Genomic DNA, 16,450 nt, shown 5'->3' with positions numbered 1-16,450 from the left:
TATTTCTAGATACAAAATACAAGATAAACTAATTACCACATCAGTCTGATAGTTCGTATAGGTGTAATTTGCTACTGAACAATACAATTCACAAGGAATCATGATTTCACAGATGTAAGTACAAGCAGTCAACTGTTAAGTGCAAAGTAATGCATGTAAAAAGAGCGCTAAGAGTTGATGTTCTTGAGATTGCATAAAAGTTTTTTCTCTTACCCGGTTTACATACTCGACATATAATCGGGATCACAATTAGGTCTTCATTTGTCTATGAAAAGAATCGTTGTTCCAAATTAGCAATATGCTGCACGCCATTTCCTAGGGAATACTATTGGGAATCAAGGAGTAATAGAACCCTAATCCGAAACACTCCATGTCAAAAAGAAGCGCAGTTCCGAACAAGTACGAAAAGTAATCAATGAAGTCATACATTTTATCCAAGGTAAATTATGATATCGATTGTACCAAGTTCTTGAAATATATTTCCTAGTTCTGAAAGTGTTTAAAGGACTTAGCTAACTAGTTACGGCATAATACAGACAAATTCTTCAGCCAAGATAAGTTATGATCTGTTGTAACCAGTTGCAATTCAATCTGCAACTGACAACTTCAAATATTTTCAGTATTATCCATTTATTACAGAAAAAGATTCTTGTTTGTAAAAGTATATTTGTAGTTGCTCCTCCAAAATCAATCAAATTATCATCCTCATCTGCTATTTCTATTTCAATTTCATTTCGTTTATTTTGTCTATTGTTAGAGGGAAAAAATAACGGATAAAAATTTTGTATAGAAATTCTATGTTTAAACTCTACATCCATTCTAAATGACTCTATAACTCTCATTTTCCTGTGGGCGTAACCTCCACTTATAACAAACATTCCATCAGCAAAATTACAGTGAATATTTATCATGCCGAAAGAGTGAAATCTTGATAGTTCGTCTCCAATATACAGTTTATCCTTTTCTATAACTTTTTCATCTTCAAAGACAAAGAACCACACCAGTATTTCCAACTTTTACAACTTCACTGTCTGTTATTGTTTCTACTCAGTTTTCCAAAGGATTTTCCGATAGTGTAATGTTTATAGATTGATATTCTAAGTAATTGTTAAGCTCTTTTATACTGTATTGCCCTTCTGGAACAACAATTTTTCTACCACCATAATTAAATCTATTTCTTCCTTCTCTAATTCTGAGGTTTAAGTACATACTATAAAAGCCGATCAAGCATATATTTAATTCGTTATTACCATTACCTATTTCATAGTGAAATCTATTCTTTAATACTGAATCGCAACTAGTCAATTTAAAACTCATACTCATAGTTTATTATATAACAAATGAATGAGTTTAATTTACCCAAAGATATTCCAAGAGATAAAGTAATAAAATCAATAGAAGAGATCCTGCGATTATAGTTATATTTAAAGAAGAAAAAGAAATTACAATTTATTAAATATATCGAGTATAGTTTAATTATTTTATTAGTATTATCAATTGCAACAACTGTTTTAAAATACATTTATCCCTGTTACTACTAATTCAATTTTGATAATATTTTTAACTACTAGTAGCACAATTCCAATAAGTTAATCTTCGAAATTTAATATTGGTAAAAACAAAGATAAATACAAAAGCTTGTTAATTGTATTAACTCATTTAAAGAATAATTAGGGATGATTATAACATTTTATCAAGCTATAGATGAAGAGTACATTAGAAATGTTGCCACTAAACTTAAACAAACACTTAAAACATTTTCTCTATCATTAATCAGAAAATTTAAAAATGTAAAAGAAATGATTAAAGAAAAATCTACTAAAAAGGAAAATAGAGAATTATTACTTGATGATATACAAAGTCTTATTATAGGTCCATATGGATGTGGTAAAACTTTTTTATTATTTAATTTTTTAATGCAGCAAAGTTGGTAGCTAATAATTATTCCAAAAGCATGAATCAACCTATATATCAACAACGACAACAATATAAAAAAACAGTATTAAAATTTAAAGATCGAATAGCAACATTTTTATCAAGTATTGGTCCTAATATACTAATTGATGAATATAAAGATTATTATATTGCTGTACTTGATTTTCTATATTAGAGAACCAAAATAAGATTAGAGATTATTTTAAAAAGGAACCATAAACATTTAGATTGCTTCTGTCTTGCATAAATATATTTTTGTATATAAATTCGCTTAAAAATCATCTGTTCGTAATAAGAAAGCATAATAACATATGTGTAAAAATCTTTACGTAAATAATCTGTTGAAAGTGTATTAAACATATTCTTTTTCATTTTGTCCAAAAACTTGCCTAGAGTTATGAGAGTTGACTGCAGAATCCTCATTTACCACCACTTTCCTGAAATGTTAGAATTTTTTGAGATGTATATGTAATCGCCTATCAATGTACGAAATTTAGTATTTGTAGCTCGTCGGAAACATACCAAACATTTATGTCAGTCAGTGTGTGATTGATTCAACTACGAAAAATGCAGTATCTGTTTTTTTTTATCTCAACCTTCCATGGTCCCCATCACATGACGGACCACACGTAACACTTTTGCACATGTCGTTCCTAGTAACTGTGTGCAATTTGGCATTGCAGACACTATTAGTTACTCAGCAGCGATGTCGTGAAAATGATCATTTAAGTCTATCTGGTGAACTGATGACGATGATTTGTGCCCTTAAGAGTGGTGCTTGAAATGTTGGAATTTTCTGGAGATGTACGTTTCCCCCTATCAATATGCGACATTCCTTTAGCGCATGTTCTCTCGTATTCGGTTTGGATGCAACAATACAAAAATTTATTTTCACAATCATTCATTTTATTAAACCCCGTCTCCTTTAACATATACAGAATAATCGTGGGAAGTAAACCTAAAACTCACTTCTCAAACTTCTAGTCATGTGTTTGACTGAAAAAGTTTGATTCCTACGAGTCACAAAATCTCGATTTTCCTCAAAATACGGATACTGTCCGACCATTTGTTTCTCCAGTTCTAACCTTCCATATGTTAATATATCCCTGTCTGTCTCCATATGTGAATCTCCCTCCCTCCTCTCTCTCTCTCTCTTAATGTCATCAGCCACGAACTCACATGGTCTGGCGTTAAATCTCCGACTCTTGGTACCAGATATAAGCGTTCTACCAAGAAGACAAACACAATGGACTTCGAGAAAATAAAAACAATGGACTTCAATAACACACTGAAATAAAAAATAAAAATAAAAACAAGGATCTGTGTCTGATGACCATGGTGAGATGTTTTACGAATCAATTTAGATATTGGAGCAGCAATCCAATGGGAAATCTGGTATGCCAAATGCTTGGAAATTACTGTTGGAAATTAGTACATGACACGATCTCCACGTCACAAACAGGAAAGCTTCATAGTCTTTTCTTTTCTTTTGTACTTCTTAACATACATCAATCTATGTATATGTCTTTGTCACTTTTTTTCTTGTCACTTGACTATCGTCTTTGTTTGGTTGCCAACGTATAAATGCATTGATTTCATCTGCATTTTTATAGTTTGTTTCACACATGTGCATTTTTACTGCTTTTCATTCTTGCCTTCGAGCGATGATAGGAGAGAGAAGGTATTGTGATTGTGAAAGAAATCGAACTAAAATTTTCTACGGATCTACCAGTTTCGTGGCTTCTACAAATCGAAAAATTTATTTTTGGATGTCTGTCCGTCAATTCGTTCCAGTGTAAATATGTTCAGTGGCCAAAAGGCCGTACTATTCGACGTACTGTTTTGTCGAAACGGCTCTAAAGATTTTGTTTACATTTCATATATCAATATTTCATTAACATCTCTATAATGTGATATGTGATTTCTATGAGAAAAGTTTACAAGAATCTAAAAATTTCATCAATAACCTGACTATATGGCATCACTAATTTTTTCATGAAAAATATACGAAAGGTAGTTTATTCTTGGGGGTAAATTATTTTAGGATGATTTTCTTTAAAACTGCTCAGGCGATTTGTTCATATTTCATTAATAATCTGACAATATGATATAACTCATTTGATCTGAAACAAAAATATACAAAGGGTGGTTTATTCTTAGGGGTGAGCTTTGTCCAGAAAATCTTCTCAGAAACAAGTCAGGCGATTTTATTCATCCTTTATAAATATACATTTCATTAATAACTCTATAATGTTGCTCAAATGTCTTCTTATGAAAGAATCCACAAAACATAATTTAACCTTGGGATGAATTTTCTTAAAGTGAAGTGTTCCGAAAACTAGTTTTGTTCGTATTTCACAAAAAAATGCTTCACTAACAACTGCAGTATAACATGATTAAGTTTAAGTTATTAGAGGAAGAAAGTTTAGTACGGCAGACCGTACATTTTATTCTTCTCCCGGCTTATTGTTTATGCTAAACTGCACGCAATACTAAGTTATAAATATTGGTTTATCCTTCTGGCATCCAAATGTTCCATATACATATTTTTAAATCTAGTTTGCATTGCATCGTGGCCGACATAAATCCTTCACCAGGTAATGGCGACTGCTTTGGAAGCAAATGCAGCAATCTGTCATATCTGTAGTTTCGTTTGGATAAGAAACAAATTTGTGAATCAATGGTTTAAGAACAACTCAAGTTATTAATATAAACTATGGTAAACATTATTGACTTATATTATCATAAAAGTAATACGAAAGAAGTTTTTGAAACGAAGAAATTTAAAGTAGAACTTTGTAGGCGGAGATAAAGAAACCTAAAGTAAACACATGAAAGACGAATCATTTACCGCGTAGTGATCGTCGTTCAGTGGTTAAAACGTGAGACTAATAATTTGGATATATCCGGAACGGATCTACGGACGGGAAGTATTTCTTTTACTTTAGAATTTTTGGTGGCGATTAACCGCGATGACACAAGTTTTATATTTGAATACTCAGATGTTTCAATACTTGAACTACCAAATTTTCAGGAATAATAATTATTATTATCTAGTAGAAGATTAAATTTAGGAGATTATCATCGCTCAGGTCCTACATTACAAGCCGAAACGTGACATTTGTCAAGAATATTACGATTTTGTTTAGTGTTCCCCACGAGAAGAGGAATTTGCCATCTTGTTTCTAAAACAAAACAAACAAATTCGAGACGAGAATTAACATTTTACATTCGGGACGGGAAAAGGCTAACTCAATTTATCGTCTCGCTTTGGAGATGAGAATCAAGACGAGACGAAAAGTATCGTAAACATTTCTCACCATATCTCGATTCTCTAAATAGTGTATGTCTGTTCCTTAAGTAACAATTGCTCTGTAGACTGAATCTTGTATGCTATTTTGTTACTTTGTATTTCGCAGCTCATCAAATTATGAACTGTGCAGGAATTTTGGTGCAACGTTTTTATAATTACTTCTGCATATCCTAAAAGTTAGTTTATTATATGCCTTACTGTTCAGTGATATTGAGTTATTTTTATTACAGTTATTTTCCTTAAAACGTACAGTAGAATACTTTCTACATAAAAATTTAGTGGAACACTTTTCTTTAATATATAGTTGTAGAGGTGTGTCCTGGAGGTCTGGACCTTCTCCCCGAAATCCCGACCTTTCTCTGAGTTTTGCCTAATTTTTGGTACAACTTTAAACATTTTAATACCATTATTATTATTATTATTATTATTATTATTATTATTATTATTATTATTATTATTATTATTATTATTATTATTATTATTATTATTATTATTGAAGTTTTGTTAACTTAATAGTTCATCCTGTCCCAAAAAGATTAAGCGCTTACTTTATGGTTATTTCAGTCATAACCCGCTCAGCTCTGGAGCTTGTGTGCCTGGGTATATCCCAGCTTCCGCCTAGTTTGCGTTGTCCTGGAAAAACGCCGTGTATGTAGGTTCTATTTCCTCCCACTCTTTTCATTCCACTATTTCTTTCATTCTCATTATCGATGTATCCTTTAGCTTTGCCAGCATAACTATCGAACGTAAAACTTAAAAGCAATTTTTATTAGGGCTCTTGTGAGTTCAGTAGCCCTACTTTCTACATGAAATTTTATTTGAGACCTTTCGTTTAACACTTAGATAGTTGTAGGGACATACGTAGGGTGTATGTCCTGGCAGTCCGGACACATCTCTCCAATCCCGACTATTTCATAACATTTGCCGAATGTTAGGGACGATTTTACAGATAGCACAGGTAGTATTACATATGGGATTTGTCTTCTATATTATTATTATTATTATTATTATTATTATCATTATTATTATTATTATTATTATTACTGAAGATTAGAGACCTCAATATTACGTCCTATTCTAACAAGATTGAGGGCATTTTCGGGTCTGTTTCAGTGGTACACCCCTGTTCACATAAATTTGGAAACTTGTTTCGTAATCAAGTCGAAAAAAGTAAGCCTAGATTTGTTACAATTCTTTGGTTAAAAGAATTTGAAATATGTATGAGCTATATTGATTTTTTATAAAATACATATACGAATATAAAAAGAATCGTTCCTATTTACAAATTTTTGTTGAACGGATATACGGAACGGTTTAGAAATGGTGAACGAAAATATTTCCTCTTCTAGCGGTACTAGTAAAATTGGAAGAAGTTAACAATTCCACAATTGGTAGGGAAAATAAAGGTTGGATTTAGTCACACATTTATATGCATATAAGATGGTCCTGATGTTTTTATGAATCTTTTGCTAAACACATTACGTTCTCAGACAGTACGAATCAAGGCTGTAGACATGTGACGTCATGTTAATATTTCCTCTGTGAAGAAAGTCGTTTGAACTCTAACAAGGAGAAAGCAGACTTTCTTAAATGAGCTTAGGGGCCACCTTTCGCGAAGTAGTGGTGCAAATATAAAGTGTTAATATTACGAACTGGGACAGCGCAATTGCTAGGAATGGCCTAGGAAAACGTCTTAAGGTTTCCGACTCGTCTAATATAGGATACGACGCATAAAGTTACCAAGTGGCGGCGTGGCAGGGGGGAACCATCTACGATTCAATTGAAAAGGGTCGCCGGTTAGATTGCCGCTCAAGTCAGAGTTCTTTTTTGCTTTTACCAATGAAGTAGCCATTTTTAACTACAAGTAAAATATTAATTCAGCTTATGTTTGTGATCTATAAAACAATAGAAATGTTCAAATAAGTTGTAAAACCTTTTAATGTTCCAAGTTAACTAGCAACACAATGTAACATATTCGGTAAATATATTGATATCACTAGTTATATTATGGTTACCACAGTCGTTATGTAAAAGTGTTCTTGGTGCTTCGTGTCTATATCTGTGGACAGTTTGTGAATTGTAAGGGGGATGAGAAGGGAAATCCCCTTTGGCTATAGCTTACATCCAGTGTTCCCAAAGGGAATTTCCTCCTTATCCCCCTTGCAATTCGCACACTGCCAACGGATATAGACACGAAGCGTCAAGAATATTTCTTTATATAACGACTGTGATAACCATAATATAACTCGTGATATCATTATATTTACAGACTAGGTTACATTCTGTTGATGGTTAACATGAAACATTGAAAGGTTTTACAACTAATTTGAACATTTCTATTGTTTCATGCATTATGAGCATATGGTAAATTAATATTTTACTTGTAGTCCTTTCTAAGGATATTTATGGTGATTTTTAGAATAGGGGCTGTATGCCCCATATCAGTCACTGGCACATGCAAGGAGCATGGGAGCATATTTTGGAAAAGTTCCGAAAGATATGTAATGCTTTCGTTGTATGTTAATGTATTATGAATCTGCTGTTTGATTTTTGAGTGGAATTACGATTTCCCATGTTTTTCTCCGTATATTTTTTTAAAAAGCACGTTAATGAACAACAGAAAATACAACTGTTTTTCGATTCTGTTTCGTTTTGGCTAACTGGTTTGAAAATGATATGAATTGAAATCTTTGCCTTTAGTGTCTAACGATTATGTCTGTCAGGTTAAAGGAGACCATGATGAAAGCAAATGAATTATGATGGACGAATTAGTGGAAGGAAAAAGTGGGAGAAAACGGGAATGTCCCGAGAAAACCCAGGAGCACTATGTTATCCACCTCAAGCATACTTGCCTTAGGAACGAACCAATTACCCCATCCATTAAATAGTTCATTGCCCGGGGTCCCAGGATCGATTTCCGGTGGAAGAGCTTTGAAATTTTAAATGTCCTCGATGTCTGTGTTCGTGTCCCTGTCGTTCAAGGTTACTGGAAATAACTGTAAAGCGAGTAGAAAATGGAGATAAGTTACAGAGATACTTTCGGTGAATCAGAAAAAGGTAGTTTGTGGCACCAGGTTCCAATTAAGGGTTTGAATGATTCTTAAGAACACTTTCTCCTTCCTTTCCTTGCGTGTTTGTATGTCTGTTTTTTTCTTATTTAAATTTGAATTCTGTGGACTGTAATATTTTATCATGACCGAAATCAGAGTGCTTCGTCAATACTAAAAGGTGAACGTGTGCAATTTTCTACATATACGACTGTTTTTTCCTGTAACTTAACAGAGCAGTCTTAAGGTAGTGGCGTGAGCGTACACTTCGTAATTTGAGGGCTGTGGGTTCGATTCTTGCTGACGTAAATAAGGAAATTTTTATCATTTACAATATTGATGTTTCTGATGTATAATAACATGAAACGTATTCAATTTCTCCAGGTCTTACAAGAAGAAAGCAGACTTTAGTAAAAGAATTTCGGGGCCATCTTCAGCGAGGTAGTAGTGCACATTTAAATTGTTAATATTTCAAACTGGGACAGCGCAGTAGCCTGAAGTAGCGTAGAAAAGCATCTAAAACTTTCCGACTCGTCACATATATGACACGATGCATAAAGTTATCAAGCGACGGCGTACCAGAGTGAGAAGCGTCTATGAATGACGTGCAAAGGGTCTCGGGTTCGATTCCTGTTCGAGTCCCTTCCCGTTCAAGGTATTTTCTGGATCAATTAATGTGAAATTCGGTGTTATTGTAGTACAAATGTAAGTGTATTTTAATATAGGATGTTATTTTGGTAACGCACCACCTTCGGGAAGCACAGGGGGCTAAACATATGATGGTGTATCTTTATGTGAATTCCAAATTTTAATCTGGAAATGCCAGTGAGCGACAGATTAATCACGAATGTCGCAGATTCATGCTCCGATGCTCCTTGGGTGTGCCAGTGACTAATGTAAGGCTTCAGCCTCTCTTCTAAAGATCACATGAACAATTTACCATAAATATACTTAGCAGGGACATACCGAAAGAAACTATTTTCTGGTTCAATTCGTGTGAAATTTAGTGCCATCGTAGTAAGAAGGTATGAGTTTTTCAAATTTGGAAAGTTCTTGTTTGGTAACGCGCCGCCTTAGGAGAACACAGGGGGCGAAACAATTGAGAGTCTGCTTTTAAATATAAAAATGTCAAATTTTATTCTAAAAATAAAAATTGGCCTCAGATTAATTACAAATATCACAGAATTAATATTTCGATGCTCCCTGCATCTGCCAGTGACTGATATGTGGTTACAGTTTCCTTCTAAAACTCACAAAAAATCACAATAAATATCCTTACCAAGGATATACGGGAAGAAGATAGATACCTTATGTATTTTATCATTATTGCAGACAAATTTTGTGATTTTAGAAAACTCAAATCCGCAGTAAATGATTAAATTCTATCAGTGTAACAGATTATGCATATAGTTTTGTTGTTATGGTGTCACTGGAATACAATATAAAGAATTTGTATTTGTTAAAAATCAATTGAGACTCTTGTTATAGCACAAAATTACACTCATAAGTCAGCAACGTATTTTCTGCACACTTAAGCAAAGCCGGCTCGAAATAGAACATAAAATAGCAATGGAAAATGTCGCAGAAACCACAAACACACACCAAAAATGTTAATGCAAAGTAACATTTTAAAAATTACATGTTTAGTAGCTTTGCTTATCATTTCAATATTGAATTCTATATTCGCAAACAGAGCGTAGCTTCTTCATACTTCCTACACAATAATAGTATGATCCCACTTTTTAGACAATAACCTACTCGTATGTACTGCACAGTTAAATACATCAAGAAATCGTATACCATGGACACACGGTTGTACTAGAAACAAATGCCTCGCGGGGAACAATAATAATTTCTTCAAAATTACTCCTTCTTGAAAACAACACTTTGTGGCTTTATCATCATTAACTGTTTAAAAATATGATTAACCTGTGAGACAGACAAAATCAACTTACTTTTATTAAGCATGCTCTCCTGAACGAGCAAGAAATAAGTAATTCGATTTACTGTAGCCATTGTGAACACCTTCTCCAACGTATCTGGAGTGATCATCTCTACACTCTGTACAATTTTATGTTTCAAGTCACCTGGTAGATATGTTGCAAAATGGGGTTTAGGCAACTGCCCATATTAGTAATTGGCACATGCAAGGAGCATCGCAGTATTAATGCTGTGACAATTGTGATTAACCTGACGCTCATTGACAATTCCAGAATACATTTGGAATTTTTATAAAGACCACGCGTTTCGTTCCCTGTGCACCCTAAGACGCTGCCTTACAAAAATAGCAATCCTGATTTCGATACCTTTTTACCACAAGAACGACAATTTTCATATTATTTGACCAAAAAAGTTTCTTTCTGTATGATCATGCTAAAGATATTTATGCCATTTTTTATGGGAATTTTCAATGGGGTTGATATCTCTCACTAGCACATGTAAGAAGCATCGTATTATTAATTCTGTGAAATTTGTGATTAATCTAACGCTCACTGGCATTTTCAGAATAAAATTTAGAATTCATATAAAGATTCACCATCATATGTTTCGCTCCTGCTCCCCTATGTCGGTGCGTTACCAAACTAATATCCTATATTAAAACACAAATACCTTTCTACTACAAGAATTCCGAATTTCACATTAATTAATCAAAAAAATCTACTTCTGGTAGTCCTTTCTAAGGATATTTATGGTAATTTTTTTTAGAAGGTTGGTTGTAGCCCGATATCAGTCATTGGCACATGCAAGGAGCTTCAGAGCATTCATTCTCTGACATTTGTGATTATGCTGGCACTTACTGGCGCTTCCAAAATACAATTTCGGATTTTGGTAACACTCCAACCACCACTCTTTTACGCATTTTACCCCCCAAAAGCGAAGCCTTACCCAAAATAATGTTCGAAACGACTATACTAGCATTTGCAGATGAGCGTTATTGCATTTTGTTACAAATAATACTAATGTGCACAAAATCCTTACCAACAATCATTGCAGAAAACTGCTTCTTAAATTTAACATTGAATCTCCCATAAGGAAAATGAACTTTTGTGCTTATGCAATCAAAAGAGGGCTAAACAATGACTTTCTGTTATTTATTGTTAAAATTTGAAAAATTCAGACATTTTTCAACAAGAATGCCCAATTCCACGGTAATGGTATGAAAACTTCTTCTTCTTCCAGTGCTGTAGAAAATTAAACAAATTATGGAAAGGCTATATATACAGTTCGCGCGGAAAGTATTGACGCGACGCAAGTGAAAGCTAGAACCACAAATAAAAAGACACCGAACACATTACAAAATAAAAGTTAGAATACTAGAATACTTATGGGATAGTCAGTATTTTGTTGGACATCCTTTCGTCTTCTTGTATGCTTTCACTAGCTCTAGAGCACTCAAGACGAGAGTTTGGAGGGTAACAAGTGGCTAATTGTCTTAAACCTCCCTGATGGCAGCTTCCAGCAGAAGCAATGTAGAAATGTCCATACCCTGTAAACGTCTCTTCATGACAGACCATAGGTTCTCTATTATGTTTAACATTAGACTATACTATGGCCAAATGAAATAAAATGAAATCTTTTAAGTTTTACGTCCCATGATTATGCCGGTTAGGCTAAAGGAGACGGTGATGATGAGAGATGAGTGAAATGGTGGAATGAAGAAAGTGGGAGGAAACGGAAGAACCCCGAGAAAACCCACGAGCACGGTGTTTGTCCACCACAAAGTCCACACGGTGCGAGCTGGGATCGAACCAGGGACCCCAAGCACCGGAGGTGAACGCTCTACCACTGAGCCACCGCGCCCCTATACCCTGGCTAATGTTTAAAAAATGAGACACAAGAATATTTAAGCCAAGATACCACACTTTTGGCTGTATAACAAGGAGCTCATATTGCATAAAAAAGACGCTCCGTTTGTTTTTTTTTTTTTTTTTTTTTTTTTTGCAAAGGACGATTCCAAAACATCGTTTAATATCTCAAAATAGAGAAACTGATTCATAGTCTGGTTTCTAGAGAGAGTAACTAATTCTCCTACACCACCGTAACTAAAGAACTCAAGACCATGATAGTGGCAGCGTGTTTCACAGATGGACATGTGTGCTGGGGAAGGGTGGAATCGTCACAAGGAAGACGGTACATTCGCAGGCAGCCAGTGGCACTAACAAAAAACGTGGCTTCATCAGTCCACAACACTTTTTTTTTCAGTCATTAACAGTCCAAACATCATTTTCTTTTTACAGAAAGCCAGTGTTTTCTTACGATGATCCTATGTAAGAAAGCGTTTCCGGGAGCTCTGTAACTTCGTAGCCATAAGTTGTCATGAATTTTCTTCTGCACCATCCGTAGGGACACATTACCAAGCAATGCAGGATTGTTTTCTTTTAATTCCCTAGCTGTTAATGAAGGTTGCTTCTGCAGCTACCTTTTCATGATCTTTAGCATTCTTTGAGACGCTTTCATAGACCTATTAGACTTTGGTTTTGGACGGGGCATTTTGACTTCTCCTTCCTCCTTAAAACGTTTCACCAAATGCTGTACTATTCTCAGCTTCAGACCCGTTTGCCTAAAGATATCTTTGATTTTTTACCAGCTTTAAGCAGGGCAACCACCGCCTCAGTTTCACCAGGCATCAGAACGCAATAACGCATCTTGTCACAAAGAAATGAGATCGCAGCACACATAGAGCAGCATCAAAATTACATGGAATACCAAGAGCAAGTGTACACTCCAAGTAATCTTGTCGACCCACCAGAGCAAATTGAACCTTGTTACTCTACAGCAAGTAACACAACAGGCGGTTGTTTCCTGCTAGCGAGCGACAATACTTTACGCGGTGTCATTAAGGAAGTGCGCGGATGGTGTGTAAAAAGCTTTAGGCGTCAATACTTTCCGCGCACACTATATATATATATATATATATATATATATATATATATATATATATATATATGGGAGGAAGTAGGAGACTATAGGGGCTTACAGTGACTTTATCTCCAAATTTGCACTACATAATGACAGTTGATTCCACGAGACAATAGCAACTATAATATAGCATAGTATCTTATGTATACTCTAGATTACAGTATTTTATCATGACCGAAATCAGTGTGTTTCGTCGATATTAAAACATAAACGTATGAAATTTAATACGTACACGAGTGCTTTTTTCTTCTTATTTAACAGAGCATTCCTAGGGTAGTGGCTTCAGCCTTCACTTTGTAATTTTGGGGTTCTAGGTTCGATTCTTGCTGAGATAAATAAGGAAATTTTTGCCGTTTACAATATCGATGCTTCTGATGTGTAATAACATAAAACATATTTAATTTTCTCGGTCTTAGAGTATAAACGGCTTTCTTCACAGGAGAAATATCAACATGACGTCACATATCTACAGCCTTGATTCATACTGTCTGAGAACGTAACGTGTTTAGCAAAAGATTCATGAATACATCAGGCTCATCTTTAGTGCCTACTATGAGTCATAAGAGTCTCTGACCAAAAGCAAACGTTATTGTTTCCTACCGTCCAGTATTACTACTACTCCTAGAAATAATAATAATATTTTCGTTCGCTATTTCCAACACGTACCATATACAAGTTCAACAAAACTTTTAAATAGGAACTATTCTTTTTTATATTTGTAATTTGTAAATACATTTTGTAAAAAAAATCAATACAACGCATACATATTCCGAATTCTTTTACCCAAAGAATTGTAACGGATCTAGGCTTACCTTTTCGACTTGGTTACGAAACAAGTTTCCAAGTTTATGTGAACAGGAGTGTACCACTGAAACAGACCCGAAATTGCCCTCGATCTTGTTAGAATAGGACGTAATATTGAGGTCTCAAACTTTCAGTAATAATAATAATAATAATAATAATAATAATAATAATAATAATAATAATAATAATAATAATAATAATAATAATAATAATATAGAAGACAAATTCGTATGAGGACAGATTGTATAATTATCTGTAAAATCGCCCCTAACATTCGGCAAAAGTTACAAAATAGTCGGCATTGGAGAGAAGTGTCCGGACTACCAGGTCATACACCCTGCGTACGTTCCTACAACTAGCTAAATGTTTAACAAAAGATCTCCAATAAAATTTAATGTAGAAAGTAGGGCTACTGAACTCACAAGAGCCCTAATAAAAATTGCTTTTAAGTTTTACGTTCCATGGTTATGCTGGCTAAGTTGAAGGACACGTCGATGATGAGAATGAAAGAAATAGTAGAATGAAGACAGTGGGAGGAAATAGAATCCCGAGTAAACCTACACACACGGCGTTTTTCCAGAACAACACAAACTGGGCGGAAGCTGGGATATACCCAGTGACACAAACTCCAGAGCTGAGCGGGTTACGACTGAAATAACCATAAAGAAAGCGTTTAATCTTTTTGCAACAGAGTGAACTATTAAGTTAACAAAACTTAATAATACAATAATAATAATAATAATAATAATAATAATAATAATAATAATAATAATAATAATAATAATAATAATAATAATAATAATAATAATGGTATTAAAATTTTTAAAGTTGCCCCAAAAATTAGGCAAATCTTAGAGAAAGGTCGGGATTTCGGGGAGAGGGTCCAGACCTCCAGGACACACCTCTGCAACCATATATTAAAGAAAAGTGTTCCACTAAATTTTTATGTAGAAAGTATTCTACTGTACGTTTTAAGGAAAATAACTGTAATAAAAATAACTCAATATCACTGAACAGTAAGGCATATAATAAACTAACTTTTAGGATATGCAGAAGTAATTGTAAAAGCTTTGCACCAAAATTTACTCCAAAGGTAGAGTATCTTTTGTAATTTTGCCATTACACTTTCATTGGAATTATGTATCCTAACAGGGAAGGGAATACAACTATTTTAACACAAGCATTTCAGCTAATTATTCTATAAACGTAATTCATTTTATGGATCATACGAATTTCCTTCAAACGAATCTAATAACATTATATGTAATGTCCGTCTGATCACGTTTTCATACCTAAACCCAAGTGTGTCTAATCTGGAGATGTTCGGAAGTGACTGCAATGGATTCAATCCCTCAAGACAAATTTAATAATATATATCTATAACGTATGGCTAATAATGTTTAAGTCCTAAATTCAAGTTATCTGTAATCTGCATACGTTCGAAAAGCGACTGAAATGGATTCAACTATTTAAGTAGAATGGAATGATATACATATCTATCTACTTATCTAGCTATATATATATATATATATATATATATATATATATATATATATATATATATATATATATATATATATGAATTTGTGTGTGTTATTACTCTAGCAATTGTGTGAAATCACTTGGTGATGTATGTATATCCATGGTAAGGAAGGTTTACAATTAGCGTATTTAGATATTTATATAATATTCATTATTTTCTTGATATATATGTAAAGCAGTTTATAGATACAAATATTGGGACGCTACAGGTAATACCTGTAACAATTTCGTGACAGAAAAAGACTTAATGAAATATTCCAAATTTCCTCCTGAATCCTCTATTGTCCTATCCTTCCCATCTAGCTCTTAACGTTGAGCGTTGAATTGTGAAATGTTTTGCAGCCCTAATGGGTTGATTCTTTTATAGTATTGACGTTTGGCCTTATTTATATATTTAGCTTCTAATTTCATTACTTTGCGCTAATATTGAACAAAAATATTGAGACTATTGTTGTCAGTGAACTTTCCCCCTGTTGAGATCTTTAAAAGCTTCAAATATAATGAAAACGGATATACGTATTTTAGGCAAAACATCAGTCACAATGTACGCGACATTTTTTCATATGGTTGTACATCGAGGCCTGTCGTTGTTCGTTCTTATACGTTAATATCATATGAAGAATTGTTAGTAATAATACTTTTACCTTGTTTATAATTTTATAAATTTCTGATTAATAATTACTTCAATTCTTCAGTTTACTTAACTTTTTACTATCGCAATTCAATCTTTCGAGTACTTCTCACTATAGTACTTTCATCTAAGATACATTTGCTTTAATGAGAGGTTTTTCCTTCACGATTTGAGAATTCTTATTTGTACCGAGCAAATACAGTTACACATATCATGCAAAACATCAACAAGAAGGGGAAGTTTCATTTAGGGATATAA

General features: G+C 33.8%; 1 protein-coding gene across 10 annotated transcripts in view; it reads right to left on the bottom strand.

The window, feature by feature from the left end:
• The window catches only part of LOC145688130 (uncharacterized), a 669,087-nt gene that overhangs the window by 25,718 nt on the left and 626,919 nt on the right, over window positions 1–16,450 (bottom strand). The window lies entirely within an intron of this gene.

This window comes from Thermobia domestica, chromosome 6, assembly GCF_964235325.1.
Source record: "Thermobia domestica chromosome 6, izTheDome1.hap1.1, whole genome shotgun sequence".
Classification (NCBI taxonomy): Eukaryota; Metazoa; Arthropoda; class Insecta; order Zygentoma; family Lepismatidae; genus Thermobia; species Thermobia domestica.
The sequence above is the reverse complement of the archived record's forward strand: the minus strand, read 5'-3'. Positions and strand labels throughout refer to the sequence as shown.